The sequence below is a fragment of the Melanotaenia boesemani genome, chromosome 24, assembly GCF_017639745.1.
Source record: "Melanotaenia boesemani isolate fMelBoe1 chromosome 24, fMelBoe1.pri, whole genome shotgun sequence".
Lineage (NCBI taxonomy): Eukaryota > Metazoa > Chordata > Actinopteri > Atheriniformes > Melanotaeniidae > Melanotaenia > Melanotaenia boesemani.
The window spans coordinates 2662601-2680666 of NC_055705.1; the positions used below are offsets into that span (position 1 = coordinate 2662601).

The window sequence follows — 18066 nt, forward strand, 5'->3', positions numbered from 1 at the left end:
GTTTTCCAAATGTTATTTCAATAGATTTGCCTCAGAAGTCTACAAATGACCACACTAGCTACAGGGTCTATTACAGGTGTACTATAACATTTATTTCTATTAGGGTGGTTTTTCACAGGTGCAATGCATCAAAAAACTGTATAAAATCTACATTCGGTACCATTTGTGTTTAGTCATAATTTGACTAGTATACCATTTAAATATTGTATTGCTGTAACACTTGAATTTGCACAAAAGATATCATTACATATGATTATTCTTATTGTTTTGGAGTGCATGTTGTGGTCTTTTTCACCAGTATAAAGTAATCACAGCATCTACTTATGGATGTATTAATGTTTACTTGTGTTCATCTAACAAGCTCACTTGCCACGACAACTTTAGCAGACGCACTGACATAAAGAATAGAAAAGCCGCGTAGCACCACCTCTGGGAACGGGTAAACATAATTTAAAAGGTTCATGTGAAATGTTGTAACCTCCCTCTCCCCTTAACGGAACTGAGTGCCATTTCCAACGTGGTCTATTAAATCAGTTTGGGTACCATGCAGGGCTAGTTTTTGGTCATTTATAAGTTAGAACTGTTCAGATTTGTTCAGCTAGCCAGCAGTCACCTTTCATACACACCAAAGAGCGTATTCACTTGATCTTAATGTAATTCTTTATACATTTTGTTAGAGCATATGTTTGTTTACTCCTAAAACACACAGTGGGGTAGTCAAAACGATGGTTAGTGAAGTAACTTACCGCAGGTTGGTGCGTCATAGCGATAGCTGCCAAGAGGTCCGACAAGAGAAACTCTGGAGACGTTGTTCTCACGACCGTTCACTCTGATTGGCTCAACTATTGATGACCCACGTTGGGCTCACAACCGTTCACTCTGATTGGTTAAGCCCCGAACCCCACACCCCCCACCCTCCCCCCTCCTCTGCTCTCACATCTTCAGACACAAGTTAGTTTTGGCACAAATATCTCGCAAGGAATGAGCCAAAAGTCAGGCCACAGTTTTATCACGCTGTGACTCGCGAGAGTACATTTGTGACTTGCAGCAGCAGATTCAGGAAGTTGTAATCGCTAAGTTGAAGTTGTAAAGCAAAATGAACACTTAAAAAAAAATTATTACAAGTAAACTATGGAAGATAATTTGTCAGATGGACTATTTTTTCTCTGTAACTTCAAATTCAGTTCACATGTGTGTGAATTTTCTTTACAGCAGAAAATTTTGACATACAAGTTCAGATTTTTGGTGCACAACTTCTCACATTTTATTCTACAAGTTTTCACATCAAATCTACAAGTTTGTTCATTTTGGCACATTTTCACCTTCATAAAACACAGCATTCATCATTTCATAGACTTTATCATGAAGAGCAGTTGTAGCCACATCCTGTTTCCTGCAGAACAGGCAAGACTGCGAGTCATTACACAAGTTTAAAAGATGAACTTTAAGATGTCAACACTTCTGCTTGCTTTAACAAAAGTCATGAAGACGAATCAAGCAGATGTAGATGACGACAATGGAGCAAACAGAGGACCAGATAGTTAAAGAGATGAAGAGGAAGACGTGAAGACATGAGGAAGAATTGAGAAGAAAATTAAGGTAAAGACATGAAATAGAATTGAGATGCAGATGGGGAGGAACTAAAGCACTGTGAATCCGCAAAATATGTGATGAAAAAGCACATCAAATCACTGCAGGAACAAAATGAGCACCTCAATGAACAAAATCAAAAACTCCAACAGGATTTGCAAAACCCAAAGCACTTCGAATCCGCGTGTGATGTGATGAAAAACAAATTCAATCCAGTGCAGATAAAAAATGAGGACACTGATAATAAACTCAATTGATGATGAACTCAGAAACTCCCAAGAGGATTTGCAAGAACTAAAGCAGTCCAACTCTGCAATCGATGTGATGAAAAACAAAATAATCCAAGTTCTTGCATTTCCTCTTGGACCAGAAGAAACAGAAGTTCCAATCAGATGAAAAAGAAGAGTTACTGTTAAAGCAAGCAGAGGTGTTGACATCTTAAAGTTCCTCTTTTAAACTTGTGTAATGGCTTGCAGTCTTGCCTGCTCTGTAGATAACAGGGTGTGGCTACAACAACAAAATAAATAAAAAGAAAATAAAAATAAATTACATAAGAGTTAAAGACAGATAAAGGACATTGATATAAAAATGACACAAAACAGTCAGTTTACATGATTTACAGGGAGTAGGCCAGTTTAAACAGGTGGGTTTTGTGTAGAGATGTGAATGATGGCAGAGAGTTGATGTTCCGAATCTCTGGTGGGGTTTTAGAGGGACGGGCCGGGGGAACAGTAAGGTGAACGGAGGAGGATGACCTAAGAGCACAGGAGGGAGGGAGTGGTAATATGGAGGGGATCAGACAGATAAGGAGGGGCCAGATTGTGAATACCTTTGAAAGTGAGGACCAGTAACTTATATTTGATTCTGTATTTTATTGGGAGCCAGTGGAGTTGTTGAAGTACAGGGGAGATATGTTTAAAGGAAGGGGTGCGAGTCAGGATAGGAGCAGCAGAGTTCTAGAGAAGCTGCAGTTTCTGAAGTGATTTATTGGGATGAACGAAGAGGAGTGAGTTACAGTAGTCAATGCAGGATATGACAAGACTATGGATAAGGATTGCAGCAGCATGTGGAGTGAGTGATGAGCGCTGATGGTTGATATTACAAAGGTGGAAGTAAGCAGACCGAGTAATGCTACTGATGTGGGCTTGAAAAGATAGGGTGCTGTCAAGAATGACGTCGAGACTCTTGACCTGAGGGGAGAGGGAAATGGCAGAACTGTCAATGTTGATGGAGAAACTGTGAGACTTGGTTGGAGTGGAGGGCGTGACGACAAGTAGAATCTCAGTTTTACTGCTGTTGAATTTGAGAAAACTGAAGGAGAACCATGCTTTGATTTCACGGAGACAGTCAGAGAGAGAGGAAGGTGGAAGAGAGGAGTATGGTTTGGAGGAGATGTAGAGCTGGGTGTCGTCTGCATAGGAATGGAAGTTGATATTATATTTATGGAAAATATAGCCAAGGGGGAGAAGATAAGTGATGAAGAGAAGGGGGCCCAGGACTGATCCCTGGGGTACACCAGCCGAGACAGGGAGTGACTCTGAAGTGTGGGCCTTGAGTTGAATAAACTGTGTGCGGTTAGAGAGATACGAGGAGAACCAAGTAAGAGGAGATTGAGAAACACCAAGGGTGGCCAGTCTATTTAGGAGGATGCTGTGTGAGATGGTGTTGAATGCTGCACTGAGATCTAAGAGGATGAGGATTGTGAGAAGACCGGAGTCAGCTGCCATCAGCAGATCATTGGTGATTTTTAACAGAGCAGATTCTGTGCTGTGATAAGGACAGAAGCCAGACTGGAATTGTTCGTAAAGGTTATTATTAGTGAGGTGTTTGTGGAGTTTCGAGAAATTTGGAGAGGAAGGGAAGATTAGAAATGGGACGAAGGTTATTGAAGTCAGACGGTTCAGCACCAGGTTTTTTGATGATCGGAGTGACAGCAGCAGTCTTGAAGGTTAGTGGAACATATCTGGTGTTTAGGGAGGAATGAATGATGGCAGTGATGAGAGGAACCAGTGAAGGGAGACACACTTTAACTAGGACTGTAGGGAGAGGGTCAAGCAGGCAGGTGGAAGGTTTAGATTTCCTGAGTTCCTCCAGTGGTGAGCTGCTGATGGATATTTCAGATTTTTGAGGTAAAGAAGGACAAAAGAGAATTACAGAAGTCAGCTGAGTAAAGATGAGGAGGGAAGGTGTCCGGAGGTTTTGTGATATTATTGAACAGTGAAAAGAGAGATTTAGAATTTCCTTCATTAGAACAGATTGAACCTGAATAGTATGTGGATTTTGCTGAAGCAATACAGTCCTCATATAGATGAATGTGGCTATTGTACATGTCCTTATGAATGGTGAGTCCAGTTTTCTTGGCAAGGCGTTCAAGCCGGCGTTCTTTGGCTTTAAGCTAGCGCAAGGCGGGAGTGAACCATGGAGCAGAGCGGGAGAAGGAAACACATCTGTGTTTCGGTGGAGTGAAGATGTTAAGAAGGTTGTTGAGGTTTTCATTGTAGTGAGAAACTAAATTATCAGGAGTGGAAAAATCACAAGAAGTGGAGAGGTTATTTATGGCAGAAGACAGTGTGTTGTGATTGATATCCTTGATTTTCCTGAAGGAAATGAAACGGGGAGGGTGAGTTTTATACAGAGACACACTTAATTTGAAGGAGATTAATTTATGATCAGAGAAGGGAATGTGAAGGGCTATAGAATCAGTAGGAATTACACCAGAGCAGCAAACCAAGTCTAGAATATGATTTGAAGTGAAGTGAGTAGAGAAATTTATGTATTGTTGTAGTGCAAAACTGTTTAGACAGGATCCAAAGTCTCTGGAAAGAGGATTGTTGTCCTTGTCCATATGAATGTTGAAGCCACCAAGTATTATCAGATTTGGAGAGAGTGAGGATAGATGGGCCAGAAGAGCCGCAAAGTCATTCAAAAAGTCCTTATTGGGTTTAGGTGGTCGGTACACAATACATAGAATAATGGGAGTTGAACCAGAGAGTTGTGAGGCCATATATTCAAATGAATTAAGCGCCAGAGCCTCAAGCGGCTTTACTTTCCACTGCTGAATCATCGCGAGACCACCCCCTCTACCGGAGCCGTGAGGTTTAGACATGTAAACAAACTCAGGTGAAGCGGATGAGTTGAGATGAATAAAGTCACTGGGCTGTTGCCACGTTTCAGTTAAACAGAGAAAATCCAACTTACAGTCCGATTCTGGATTCTGGATGAGATCCCCGTTGTTTGTAAGAGAACGGATGTTGAGCAGACCGAAGTTGAGTGTGGTGATGGGATTAGCCAACCTAGCCAGGCAGGCTAACACAGCATGATCAGTGGCACGGCAAATCCTTAGGTTCCCTGGATTCAACCCGCGCCGAAGGAGTCGAGGAGAACAGGAGCGGCGGCGCTGGCCCACAAAGTCAGCGACAGGTACAAGGTAGACATCAGGAGGATCCAGGGAACGCCAGGGCACCGCGTATGATCCAGATCCCAGTTGGGAAAACGATGAGAAGCGAGCCAGGGATGCCTTCAGCCTCACCAGATGACCACCGTTTCTGCAGGATCATTTCTGCCATAGGAGGAGGGCCGACGCCCTGAACAGGTAAGCCAGAATGCCCGATAGCAACATAGGGAGAGTTGTATGATGGCTGTAGCAAAAAGTTGATGGAACTCCAGCATTGTACTAAAGTTCCAGAAGAAACTGACGATCATACATCAGCAGAGATACTGAAAGCAGCGAGCCCAGTCATAAAATCAGCAAAAACACAAACCAAAGGGAGAGCAACAGACGAGCAGCCAGGTGCACCGGCGTCATCTTTTCATGGTTATAGATCAATATGTATGTCATTTCAACTCACATAATTCAGTTATACCAGTTGTTTAATTAATAACTATTAGTTGTTTGAACTTAATACTCTGAGCTTCCCTCAAAGCAACATCAAGCCAGGTATTTATTTATTTATTACTTTTAATATTTTATACCTGCTTTCAGCTTGGAGACAGAAGATAAAGAGTCATGTGTGTGTATGTGTGTGTGCGCGCGCGACCGCGACCGAAAGATCATTAGTGTTATTAATTTTTAGGTAATAAAGTTTTGATATGTAAAGGCTTGTTTTGTTTTTAACATGCATGAATTGAATTGTGTTTAAATTTCTTAATCTTGTAAAGCACTTTGTTTTACTTTTGGCATGAAAAGGGCTTTATAAATAAAGTTTGATTTGATTTGAAAAGATTACAGTGAATTACTACTTAAATGTTCAAAAACATGCATTTTACAAATTCCTCAGCTTACTGCTTGTTAACATGATCAACAAGAATATTCTGACCACACATTAAATACCAGTTGAACTGAAAAGTCCAGCCAACTAACTTCAAATGTGTTGAAACAAATTCTGAGTTGAGACGATCATATTTTACCATGAAAGGGTTTAGTAACAGGGCCTCTAAATCCTGAGGCTGCTGAGACTTCACATTATTGCAGTTATCATTATAAAACCCAGTATATGCTACCTAAAACCAGACTGTCTAAGCAGATTACAGTTGAAACCATCACTTTTCAGTTGGTTTAACTAAACCTAAATGTTTCTGAACGCTAGCCTTCAAACCTGATGAGGAAATCTCACAACCTGTAACAGTGGCTGCAAGGCTAGCAGCTAGCTTTCACATGTGGCTGTTTGCTATTTGCCACCTGGACACTTGTCCGTCCCCGTAAAGTGTCCGGGTAGCAACGCGACTTTTAGCTTCCTGTCAAACTTTACAGCTGCGTTTGTCATTTAATTATTATGAAAAATAATAGTTTAACATAAACGAATCATAACTGATTATAATAGTGATATAAAATAGTGAACTGGCCCACCCATACTCACTATGTATACACATTAACTATTTAGGTAAGATTTCTCTTACTTGGTTAAGATGGGGTTTTGTATGGGGGCGGTATGGTTCAGTGGGTAGAGTGGCCCAAGGGTTGCTGGTTCGATCCTGGCCCGGTCGAGCTCATGTCAAGGTGTCCCAGAGCAAGACACCGAAACCCTAATTGGTCCTGATGGGTCGTGGTTAGCGCCTTGCATGGCAGCTTCCGCCATCATTTTGTAAAAGTGTGTGTAAATGGGTGAATGTGACGTACATGCAAAGCGCTTTGGATAATAGCTCTATATAAGTACAGACCAAGTACCATTTAACAACCCCCCACCCCTGCTCGTCGCCACCACAAAAATTGAAAGATATAAATACAAACATACACACATACACAGTTTTTGTCGTACATCACACATCCTGATGGTATTTGATGGATCTTCGCCTCAGATGAGGTGTGGCAGACCAAGCAGAGCAGCAGCTCTTCTCTCATTTGTGTCCTATGAGACATGAGACATCCAGTAAGATGAAAATGCTCAAACAAACTAGAAACGGTGCCTAATTTTCTAACTATTCACACTTCCACTTACATCTTTCACAAGGCAGTCCAGAATGTCTTTGAGTGTCTTTCCAGACTTGGTTGCTGCTTTGTAAACCTCCAGCAGTCTAAGAACTACAACATGAAGGACAGTGGTCCCTGATAACCAGGATTGAGAAACACTGCTCTAACATAACATGGGTAAATCTCTTCATTAATATAAAGTTGTGTGCTTACTGTCTGTCGTGGAAGAGAGCTGGCCATCGGGAAATGAGCTCTGTGATGTGTGGTTGATCTCCAATGATCTCTTTTCTACGCTGGGAAAATGTAGCAACCATGAGATTCTCTAGCAGCTGGTGATCCATGTCTCTCTGGAGCATTTCTGCCTCCATAATCTTACGCTTCTTCACATTTTCAGGACTCTGTCCTTCAAGTGGATCCGGACAGTAGTTAACCTCTCCTTTCTTTGACGTCTGGACACATTTTCCCTTTGAACCTTCTGCTTTTCGTTTGTTAATGATCACTTCAGAACATCCTGCTGCACTTTTTCCGGTAGTTTCCAAGCTTAGATTTCAGGCTGTGAAACCACGAGTACCATCTCTTCTCAGACCCTGGTTCTCGCAGACAGGAAGGCCTCTCCACCAGGGCTTTGGCTACATTTTCATAGTGCTGCCTCTCAGGATGAGCAGGAATCTTTGGCATAATGTCTGCAAGTGTGTCAAGGATATCAGTCTTTAAACCTTTAGGAATCAACACCACAGATCCATCCTTAGCATATCTACAAATTGCTTCTTTCAGTTGCAGCTCCACATCATGTGGGAACTGGGGAATTGGGAAAGGGTCAGGCCATTCAACAGAATCCCCACCACTGAGGGAAGGAAGGCTGCCTGAGTCCAGTGTAGAATCTGAGGCATCATCAGATGTGAACAATACTTGTAAAGTTGCCCGGTCCACAGGAAGGTCTTTGATGTCCGTTAGGTTGTACAACTGATTATTAAAGTCAGGATCCTCAAACTGCAAAATGAATCCTCCTCTTAGACCAAGGCTGGTTCGTAACACCGGTACAGTTCCTCGATGCTTGAGGGGATGTCTTCAACGGATAGACGCCTGATTTCATTTTCTGACACTTTGACCTGAAAATAGAGAAAATACACACTTAGTATAAATATTCAGTGTAAACTATTTGGATCACTCAGCCTCACACACCTGTTCTTAGAGGTTTTTCAAAAACAAACAAAAAAAAAAAAACTGGTCCTGACTGCAGACAACAGTTGACCAAGTATGATTTTTTTTTCTTATGAGCATGTGTGTTTGAACGACTGAATCAAATAACAGACTCAGATATTTATATTCTAAACTTAAACTCTAGAAACTTCTGGAATAAAACAATTGCATTTACCTTCTAAACAGTACAGAAAAAATACAAAACATCACTGGCAAAAATTTAACAGACCTAAAATTAAAGTACCTTTAAGTACTTTAACTAGCAGCTCCAGATGTTCGCTGATTAAGAGTCTACAACATGTTACAGGACTTTTAACTTTCTACATGTTTTTGTCCACACTCTTCATTAACAGGCATTAATATCTGATATATAAAATATGATAAAACAGGACGGGATCAGCTAGTGGAAACTTTGCATGTTTTACTTTCAGTCTGCTCATGGAGCAGAGATGATAACGTCCTGCTCTGTCTGCAGCTGTGAGCGGTTTTAGATGGAATAGAGGCCTACGGCAGCTCCCGCTGCTCACTGAGAGGAGTAAGCTATACATGCTTTCAATTCAGTGAGGGAAAAGCACTGAGCAACGTAGATTTTAAAACATAATACCCTGGGAGGAGACAGACTGAGTGTATACGGGTCAGCAGTGTTTCACCAGCCTAAGCTTTTATCGTTGGGATGGTGGCCGAAAGATTGTTTGGTACAGTTCCTCACATCATCACTTTTATATTTTTCATTTCATATTTTTCATTTCGTTAGTTGAGCCAGTTGGAAATAATTACATGAGCTATACTAATATACGATATACTAATATACTAATGTATTAATATTAATACTAGTTAAATAATACTAGTGATTCTATGCAAGTAACACAGTAACATCTAACTGTACAGATGTGGAATAACTCAACAAATTCTTGGCTAAATTAGCAAGAACAGCACTAATATGTATGTTTTCCAATTTCTTACTTTAACCTAATCTAAAAAATATTTATAATCATGACAGTTTTTAATTATTGTTAACTCTAATTTCTAGAGTGAATTGTTTGTGCTTGTAATTTGTGATCTTACGATCTGATCGGTGTACTTCCAGGCAGTTCATTCTTTCCTTCCAAGTAAAAATAAAAGAACAGAAACACTGCTTGTTTTTCCTATGTTTCCTTTCCTAAACCAAAACAAGAAATAAGATAACAGTTCATTATCTAATTTCTGTATTGTGCTTAGAACGATAATAGAAAAAACTGACAAGCATCACAATTTTACATGTTTCTCCATCTGAGACAAGTTACGTGACCCAGAAATGATTTCTGGTCTGTAAATACGTTCTTCACCACTCGTCCAAACCTGTGTTGACCTCATTTGTCATACATGCATATAGCATGTTTAAACTTGTCTCATATTTTTAAAACTAAATCAAGTCGAGCAACTTGTGATCCTTTCTTTTAGATTTTCGTTCTGAGGACATTGGAAAACAGATAACCGTCTTTTGGTTAGGTTTAGGAGAAGGAGGAAAACAAGCGTTTTATTTTGTGTGTTTTTTAATTTTATGTTTCTAAAGGAAAAAAATGAACTACCTGAAAGTAAACCAACCCTTATGGAAGTTGGATTATACTTATACCTAAAAAAAGATGATTTTTCTCTACAGTAGGGAGGATGATGAAGTTGGTTACTTACATTGTAGTTAAAAACAGGCTGATTCTCAACTTTCTGCTGATGCAGGAAAATGTTTTTCCTTCCTAGAAAATCCATGAGTGTCGCTGTTTTCCAAAGTCGTTGGTGAAAAAGCTCTGAAACAAAGCAAGTGCTTTCTCTTGGTCTGGTGTGTGACTGAAATGGAACTCTGTACTATAGAACACACCGTCACATGCTCTTGGAATGTTCCGTTGCCATAGAGAATTATGATGTCATTTAAACATGCAAATTAGATTATTCCTTTGATATTTAAAGAAAATGCTATTTAAATTAACACAGAACTAAATGTAACACCAAGTGCTTTACAGAGTTCACATTTAAGAATGATGTAAAATACGACTGATGACATCATTAACTATAATCTTAGTAATAATTATAAAATAAAGATGCAAACTCATGAGCCAAATAACATTAACTTTAGGCTACTGAAACTTTTCTGTCCATCCCAAAATGTGCTGAAAACGGGGTCATTGTTAGACTTAAATGATGGTCTGAATTGAGGACATAGATAAACCATGAATGAGACTACAGTTTCCACCTGGATCCCCAGCCATTGATCCAGGAGTATTATTAATTATAGACCTATATCCAACCTCCCCTTTAAGGCTACAATTCTTGAGAAAATAGCTTCAACTCAACTATGTTCCCATTTGAGTAGAAACAATGTGAAGAGTTTCAGTCAGGATTTAGAGCTCATCATAGCCCAGAGACAGACCTGGTGAAGGTTACCACTGATCTTCTCATGGCCTCAGATAAAGGAATCCTGTCTGGACTCATCTTGTTAGATCTCAGTGCTGCATTCAACACCATCAATCACAACATTCTGTTACAGAGGCTTGGACATGTTATTGGGATTAAAGGAACTGCATTATCATTCACTTCTGTACCATTTAGTCCAATTAGGGTCGCAGGGAAGCTGGAGCCTATCCCAGGAATTAGTAGGTGAGAGGGAGGAACACCTGGACAGGTCACCAGTCCATCACAGGGCCAACATAGAAAGACAAACAACCACTCACACTCACACTCATTCCTAGTGAGAATTTAGAGACCAATTAACCTAACATGCATGTCTTTGGACGGTGGGAGGAAGCCAGAGTACCAGAAGAGAACCCACGTGTACACAGGAGAACATGCAAACTCCACACAGAAAGACCACGTCCCTTCAGGTTCAAACCTCCCACCAGCCCAGACCCGAACCAGCATCCTTCTTGCTGTGAGGCCGCGGTGTGTGTGTGTGTGTGTTTATATATATATATAGAGAGAGAGAGCTTGTACTTTGATTACTGAGGTGCAGTTTGTATTTGTGTAGTGATGAAATTTAAAGATGGTAATTTAATTGTTTATCGGTGTAACTTGGAGGCTTTTTCAGTGTTAAATTCAATTCCTTGTTTCACTCACACATATTTATGTTTTATCTCTGTCCTCCACATTAGTCTAGTTCTCTGAGCAGGGTGGGGATTTCAACAAGCTAATAAGTGCAAATAAATGTCACTTTTATGTCCAAGATATTACATATATGTTATATGTTATATTAATATTATATATATATATATATATATATATATATATATATATATATATATATATAAATATGATGTTACTCTTCTGTACACTGAGTTTTAGTACCCTAAATATTGATTTAACATAAACCTGTGTGTGTGTGTGTGTGTGTGTGTGTGTGTGTGTGTGTGTGTGTGTGTGTGTGTGTGTGTGTGTGTGTGTGTGTGTGTGTGTGTATTCATTGCATGTGTTTATTTTCCATGTGTTTATTTACATATGAAAGTTCATGGTTGTAGCTCTGCTCTAGAATCTTTGGTTATAATTATTCTTAATTATGCATTAAACAAGTTATGGTAGTTTATAAAGTGCATGCACCATTAAAACAATGTGATCAGTGAGACAGCTGACTGTGGCAAGATGGCTGCCACTGCAGACGTTCAACTCACTTTATTAAAATCAACTAAAACTAATCAATAATCAATACAGTCATTAGTGTCTGATGAGACTTTCTGGAATCACTGTGAGGAGTTCCTGAATCATTCTGGTTAATGAAGAAACTAAATGTGTGGAGAAAATGCAGATTTGAAACTGCAGCAGCTCTTCAGCTGCTCCTCTGATGAAGATGATGATGAAGACACAAAGAGAGTCATCTGAAAGATTTCAAACTATGAAAAACAACAGTCGCGACTTCTTAAAAACTTTCTGAAGCCTCTACCTTTCTGTCAGAAAGACTTTCAACAGAAAACCCTGAAGGCAAACTTCTCCCAACATCAGAAGCTCCACGATCAGCGGCAGCTGGAGAACAAACGAGCCAAAGTGGAGAACGGGATCAGTGTGCCTCTAGAGAGAGAGTGGCGTCATCTCCGTTCACTGCAATGGTTCAGTTTTTTCACAGCAATGGCGGCGTATGGAGCCCCTCAAAAGTTCCCGGAAGTTAGCAAAAGCTAAGCGACGGTCAACGTATTTCAATGGAGCAGATTGTCGGAGCTACACTTCTTCAAGGTAAGATGTTTTAATAGTCATATTTCCATATCAGTTGTGCATCGAAATCAACTTGACATGAGTAAATAAATATGTTGGTGGATTATCACTGTCTAGATTAATATATTTAGAGATTACAAACCGATAAAAGTTTATGCTAGCACACTGATAGCAGCAGATGCCACAGGCTGATGAATGTAAATTCTGTTCGTCAATATAAATTGATCCAACGCCGTTGATAGCGAGGTTAATGTGTAGGGAGAGCGATTGTACTTACATTTTTATTTAATTTTAATATATTTATAAGGCTGTGGAATTATGGACAAAGATATGAAGATGATTCTGTATGTGGGTCATAATGTGTGACCACCGCATTTCACACATTTAACACTAAAGACCAGGCCAATAATTACACCGTTCATTTTACATAATAACTAGAAAGTCAGCTGTTTTGTGGAATAGTGCAGCCCATACAATTATACAATATTAGGGCTGTCATTTGATATTGCAGGGTGAAAAGTTCAGTCATATATATTCACTATATATTATACTATTATATATTAATTATGTTGTATTGTCAGTGTATATCAGTTACCTTCACTTGGTGCTGTGTGGTCAAGAAGCAGTGATGCCACTTCACAACCTTCTTGTGCATGCTTTAGGCCAGGAGTGCTGAAAACGTGAGACTGAAAACATAATGAATGCAGAGTTTTTCAATCAATCATACTAAACAAATGTCTCTAACAGGTCATATCATCTTGCAAATATTTTAAAACCTACAGGAGGAGCACTTTGTTGTGGAGCATCAGGCCAGGAGTATGTGGTGGACCACAGGGAGACTGAAAACATAGTAAGGTAGGTCAGGTATAATAAATACCAAATATATAAGTTTTGTAATGAATGTATGTATGGCAGAGCAGTTGAACTAGATTGTATTAGATTGTACAAATGTGCCTTAGGAAATGGGTGATGATTATATATATATATTACTGTAATGAATATGTAGTTTAGTATTAATCAAAGAATCGTACCGCATTACTGCTGCATGCTGCACATCGGGAGAACCGAAGAATGATGTTGGCTGGGGAGGAGCAGTGATGTAGCAGGGGCTGGTAGTTTGTGAACCAGGGGCTAGTAGTGGGTGAAGCAGGGGCTGGTAGTTGGTGAAGCAGGGGCTGGTAGTGGGTGAAGCAGGGGCTGGTAGTTGGTGAAGCAGGGGCTGGTAGTGGGTGAAGCAGGGGCTGGTAGTTGGTGAAGCAGGGGCTGGTAGTTTGTGAAGCAGGGGCTGGTAGTGGGTGAAGCAGGGGCTGGTAGTTGGTGAAGCAGGGGCTGGTAGTTTGTGAAGCAGGGGCTGGTAGTTGGTGAAGCAGGGGCTGGTAGTTGGTGAAGCAGGGGCTGGTAGTGGGTGAACCAGGGGCTGGTAGTGGGTGAAGCAGGGCCTGGTAGTGGGTGAAGCAGGGACTGGTAGTTGGTGAAGCAGGGGCTGGTAGTTGGTGAAGCAGGGGCTGGTAGTGGGTGAAGCAGGGGCTGGTAGTGGGTGAAGCAGGGGCTGGTAGTTTGTGAAGCAGGGGCTGGTAGTTGGTGAAGCAGGGGCTGGTAGTGGGTGAAGCAGGGGCTGGTAGTTGGTGAAGCAGGGGCTGGTAGTTGGTGAAGCAGGGGCTGGTAGTGGGTGAAGCAGGGGCTGGTAGTTTGTGAAGCAGGGGCTGGTAGTGGGTGAAGCAGGGGCTGGTAGTTTGTGAAGCAGGGGCTGGTAGTGGGTGAAGCAGGGGCTGGTAGTGGGTGAAGCAGGGGCTGGTAGTGGGTGAAGCAGGGGCTGGTAGTTGGTGAAGCAGGGGCTGGTAGTGGGTGAAGCAGGGGCTGGTAGTTGGTGAAGCAGGGGCTGGTAGTGGGTGAAGCAGGGGCTGGTAGTTGGTGAAGCAGGGGCTGGTAGTTGGTGAAGCAGGGGCTGGTAGTGGGTGAAGCAGGGGCTGGTAGTTGGTGAAGCAGGGGCTGGTAGTTTGTGAAGCAGGGGCTGGTAGTTTGTGAAGCAGGGGCTGGTAGTTGGTGAAGCAGGGGCTGGTAGTTTGTGAAGCAGGGGCTGGTAGTTTGTGAAGCAGGGGCTGGTAGTTGGTGAAGCAGGGGCTGGTAGATGGGGGATTTATTAGCGTGGCAGTGTTGTGGAAGGTTGAGGAGCAGCGATTGTTGGGTGTGCAGGCGGACCATGGTGCTGGCTGGGTTGTGGATGGTGACGGAGGAGTGATGTGGGTTGGGTGCTGTTAGGCAGATAGATGATAAGTGTTGTTGGTTGGGTGGTGATAGGTGGGGGATTGCTGAGGGTGGCTGGGTATATGTAGGTGGAGGGGCAATGATGCTGGCTTTGTCCTGAAACATTTTCAGCTGTTCTGGGGTTGCCTGATTTTGAACCTAGGCTACTGTTCTTTTTCACCTTCTTGGTTTGGCTTTTGCTTCCCAGATGGCCATCTTTTAAGTGTTGTTTTCTCCTGTCATTTTGTATTTTTTTTGCTTCAATCCGCAACCTCAGCCTTATAAATCTCCTGATGATTTTTTCTTTTACTCCACAGCATGATGGAAGCTTGCTGGAGAGTGCCTGTAGAGATTCCTTCTCCAACACACCCACTGCATTCGGAAGCTCCATGAGGGAAGAACCAGTCTTGGTTCTAAACAATTGCTCAATGTGGTGAACAACATCATAGGCTTCTCTGGATGGATGGCAAAGGGAACCTGACTTGAACTCTTTAAACTGTAACAACATGCTCTTTTCTCCCACAGGATTGTCATCACGCTGCTGTGATGCAGTTTTGCATTCTTCACAGATGCTGGCAAATTTGATGATCTTGTGGACAATGTAGCCTGCAAGATGGAAAAGAATGCATTGTTCTGTCTTTGTAATGTCATGTGCTTCTCCACTCACCACTGTCAGTTGTTCCACTCTAACTGATGGAGTGACATTTTTCTCCACTCTGTCCAGGAAGTCTGCCAAAAAGCTACTGTCATCCTCCTGGTAGCTGCCCGATTTGATGATGGTGAGGAACTGCCCCACAGATATAATTCTGAGAGCATGGTGGAACTCCACTGGAGTTGGCACAGGATTTTTTGACCTCACACAGCTGAATGTATTTTCAATGCAGTCTTGTGTGAACCTTGATGTTAATACAAACCTGTGTCCTCTCGCCAGCATCTCCTCCTGTATGGCCAGAATTGATGTTGTTGCCATTATCACTCCTGACTGAGCAGGCTTCCACCATCCCTTTGGACCAATCTTCATGCCACGAAACAAATGGACAATTTCTTGGTGATGGCCTTCTGGTATTCGTCAATCCTGTGCCTGCTCAAGGCTGTAACTGGATGCCGAGATGAGATGAGGTCAAACCATTTATCAATTTGCTCTAGGAACCATGCTGTGGTCATGTATGACAGAGGGCGGTGTTCTTGCTGCACCATGTATTTCAGCCCAGCACTTGCTGCTCTACTGAATACATTCAGAGCTGGCCCAACCTTCATTTTGTCAAAGTGACTTGGCCCAATGGCTGCAGCTGTCAGGTGAGGGGCTATTTTTAATGCCATCCCTTCTTGGAATGTAATTAGGTCCTTAATTGGGACCACAGACACCTCATTAGTGGGGAGATTGTGCTTTTGCACCATATCTGGAGGAATTACAAACACCTGTCCACGTATAAGGGCACTTTTTCGGTTCTTCACCAGATGTGGGACATCTGGCATGAAGAAGAGCTGCCTGTCTGGTGTTGCTGGATGTGTCACCGATGTGTTGTTGTGGTCGACCCCAAACGATTTCCACATTGCCTGGTTAGGGCTACCCATGTCGGTGGTGACATTTATGACATGTAGCCCAATAGTTGCTGCCCTCTGAATTATTTCTGAAATTATTGGCTTGTACTCTGCTCCATTTGTTGAATTGCCACTGAAATGGTATGCCACAACTTGCTTCCAGCGTGTGGTGTTTCCAGCCAACATAAACACAACCGCATGTGTTGCCACCCTTGTGTGACCAGGCAAAGTCACATCACCATACAGTTTTCCTGTAAGCATGTGTAACTCCACACTTGGTGTTATTGCCATTTCATCCATGGTCAACACACACTCCTTCTCCGGGTCTGTAAATCCATTCACCTTCAGTTTGAGGAAGTCAAATACTTCTGTCAAAACACCAGGCTCAAATTTAACTGTTTGCATCCTTCTTTGCAGGGTTCTAATTCCTGGCAGGGGAATCTGCATGTCCCGCAAGGCCTTGTATCCTGTGGAACCTGCAGCAAATCGAAGTTTTAATGCCTTCTTCAGTGTATCGTTGCTCCATTTCATCCCTTTTGTGGTTAGTCTCCCTAATGCTTCAACTTGATCTGTTGCTAAAAATTTCTTCATTTTTTTGTCCCTAATTTTCATTTTCTTCTTAAGAAGTGCATTTTCCTTCTTCACTTTTCTCAATTCTGCTTTGGTGTTTTTAATTAGATTTTCTTGTCTTTTCATTTTTCTTAGGAGCTGTGAATCTGTGGTTAGTGGTTCCCTGTTGTGCTGACTGACTGATGTGGGCTCTCCCTGTCTCTCCTCATCTGCCATGTTGACTCTTTCTACTGTCTCACTTTCCCTTCTCTCAGTCTCCTCAGTCTTGGAAACTGTTGTAAGTAGAAGACATGGCACTGTTCATTTTTAATATTAAAATATGTCACTTAAACAAGAAATACTGGAATATTTATCAAAAGTTTATATACATTATACCTGTGTCATCTTTAATACAGTAGCTGTGATCAGCAGCTATGGACCATGCATTTGCAGGTGAAAGAGGGCATCGTGGAGTTGGGGCCTTCCTCTTTTTTTTCATAGAGTGATGCGCAAAGATGGTGGGTATCGCATCTTCTCTCAGCCTCATCTTGCCCTTGCTGGTCTTAATAAACTGGTCAGCCTCAAAATGTGCCTGCAGAGTTACCTCACCTTAGTTGACATACACCACAGCTCACTTTTATCTGGCACTATGGGCATGTCTAGCATATATCACATTGTGGTTGAATACACAGTATTAGATAGCACAATACTCTTAGTATATATGTTTACAATCTTTGCAACTATAAAACCTAACCTGTTAAATGTAACAAACATGTTAACCTTAAGAACTTAACAAAATATACAAATACAAAATAAGTGGCTGATTGTACTTGAGTACATTTGCTGCACTAGACAGCACTCAGCTTTCTCCCAGTGTGCAGGATGAGAGCAGAGAAGCAGAGAGATGCTTAAGGGAAGTATATCACTCTTCCCTCGTGCAGCATTGTCCTGAAGAACTTTCAGCAGTTCTGGGGTTGCCTGACGTTAACTGGGATACTGTTCTTCTTCACCTTCCTGGTTTGGCCACTTTTAAGTGTTGTTTCCTCTTTTTTTTTACATTCTGCAACCTCAACCATATAAATCTCCCTGTGATGTGTTTAATTTAAAAATATTAAACTTCCCAATGATATGGTCTTTGAAAATGTGTAAATGCATTGTTTTAATATGATTACCTCACATATTTTTTTGTTTTCACAGTCCCTGATGGTGGTCAAATGTATCCTGCTGACTTTGGCCATCCATATTTTCCTTCTGTCCCTGTCTTTGGGGAAGCCATACATACGCACACCTTTCTCTGAGCGATTGGAGCATCCCCATGCAGCACAGCATACCATGGTGAAGACTGTATTCAAGGATAGCAGAGAAAA

At 41.6% G+C, this 18066-nt stretch overlaps 1 protein-coding gene and 2 long non-coding RNA genes across 3 annotated transcripts in view; all 3 read left to right on the forward strand.

The window, feature by feature from the left end:
• Nucleotides 1-18066, forward strand: part of LOC121635269 (zinc finger protein 91-like) — a 107457-nt gene that overhangs the window by 56771 nt on the left and 32620 nt on the right. The gene's annotated exons all lie outside the window — the stretch shown is intronic.
• Nucleotides 12345-15651, forward strand: LOC121635338. The gene is made up of 4 exons (XR_006009409.1): nt 12345-12385; nt 12946-13044; nt 13147-13219; nt 14926-15651. It is a non-coding gene; the product is annotated as an uncharacterized LOC121635338 (long non-coding RNA).
• LOC121635333 lies at nt 16508-17934 on the forward strand. Its single transcript, XR_006009403.1, has 4 exons — nt 16508-16691; nt 16856-16997; nt 17116-17217; nt 17897-17934. It is a non-coding gene; the product is annotated as an uncharacterized LOC121635333 (long non-coding RNA).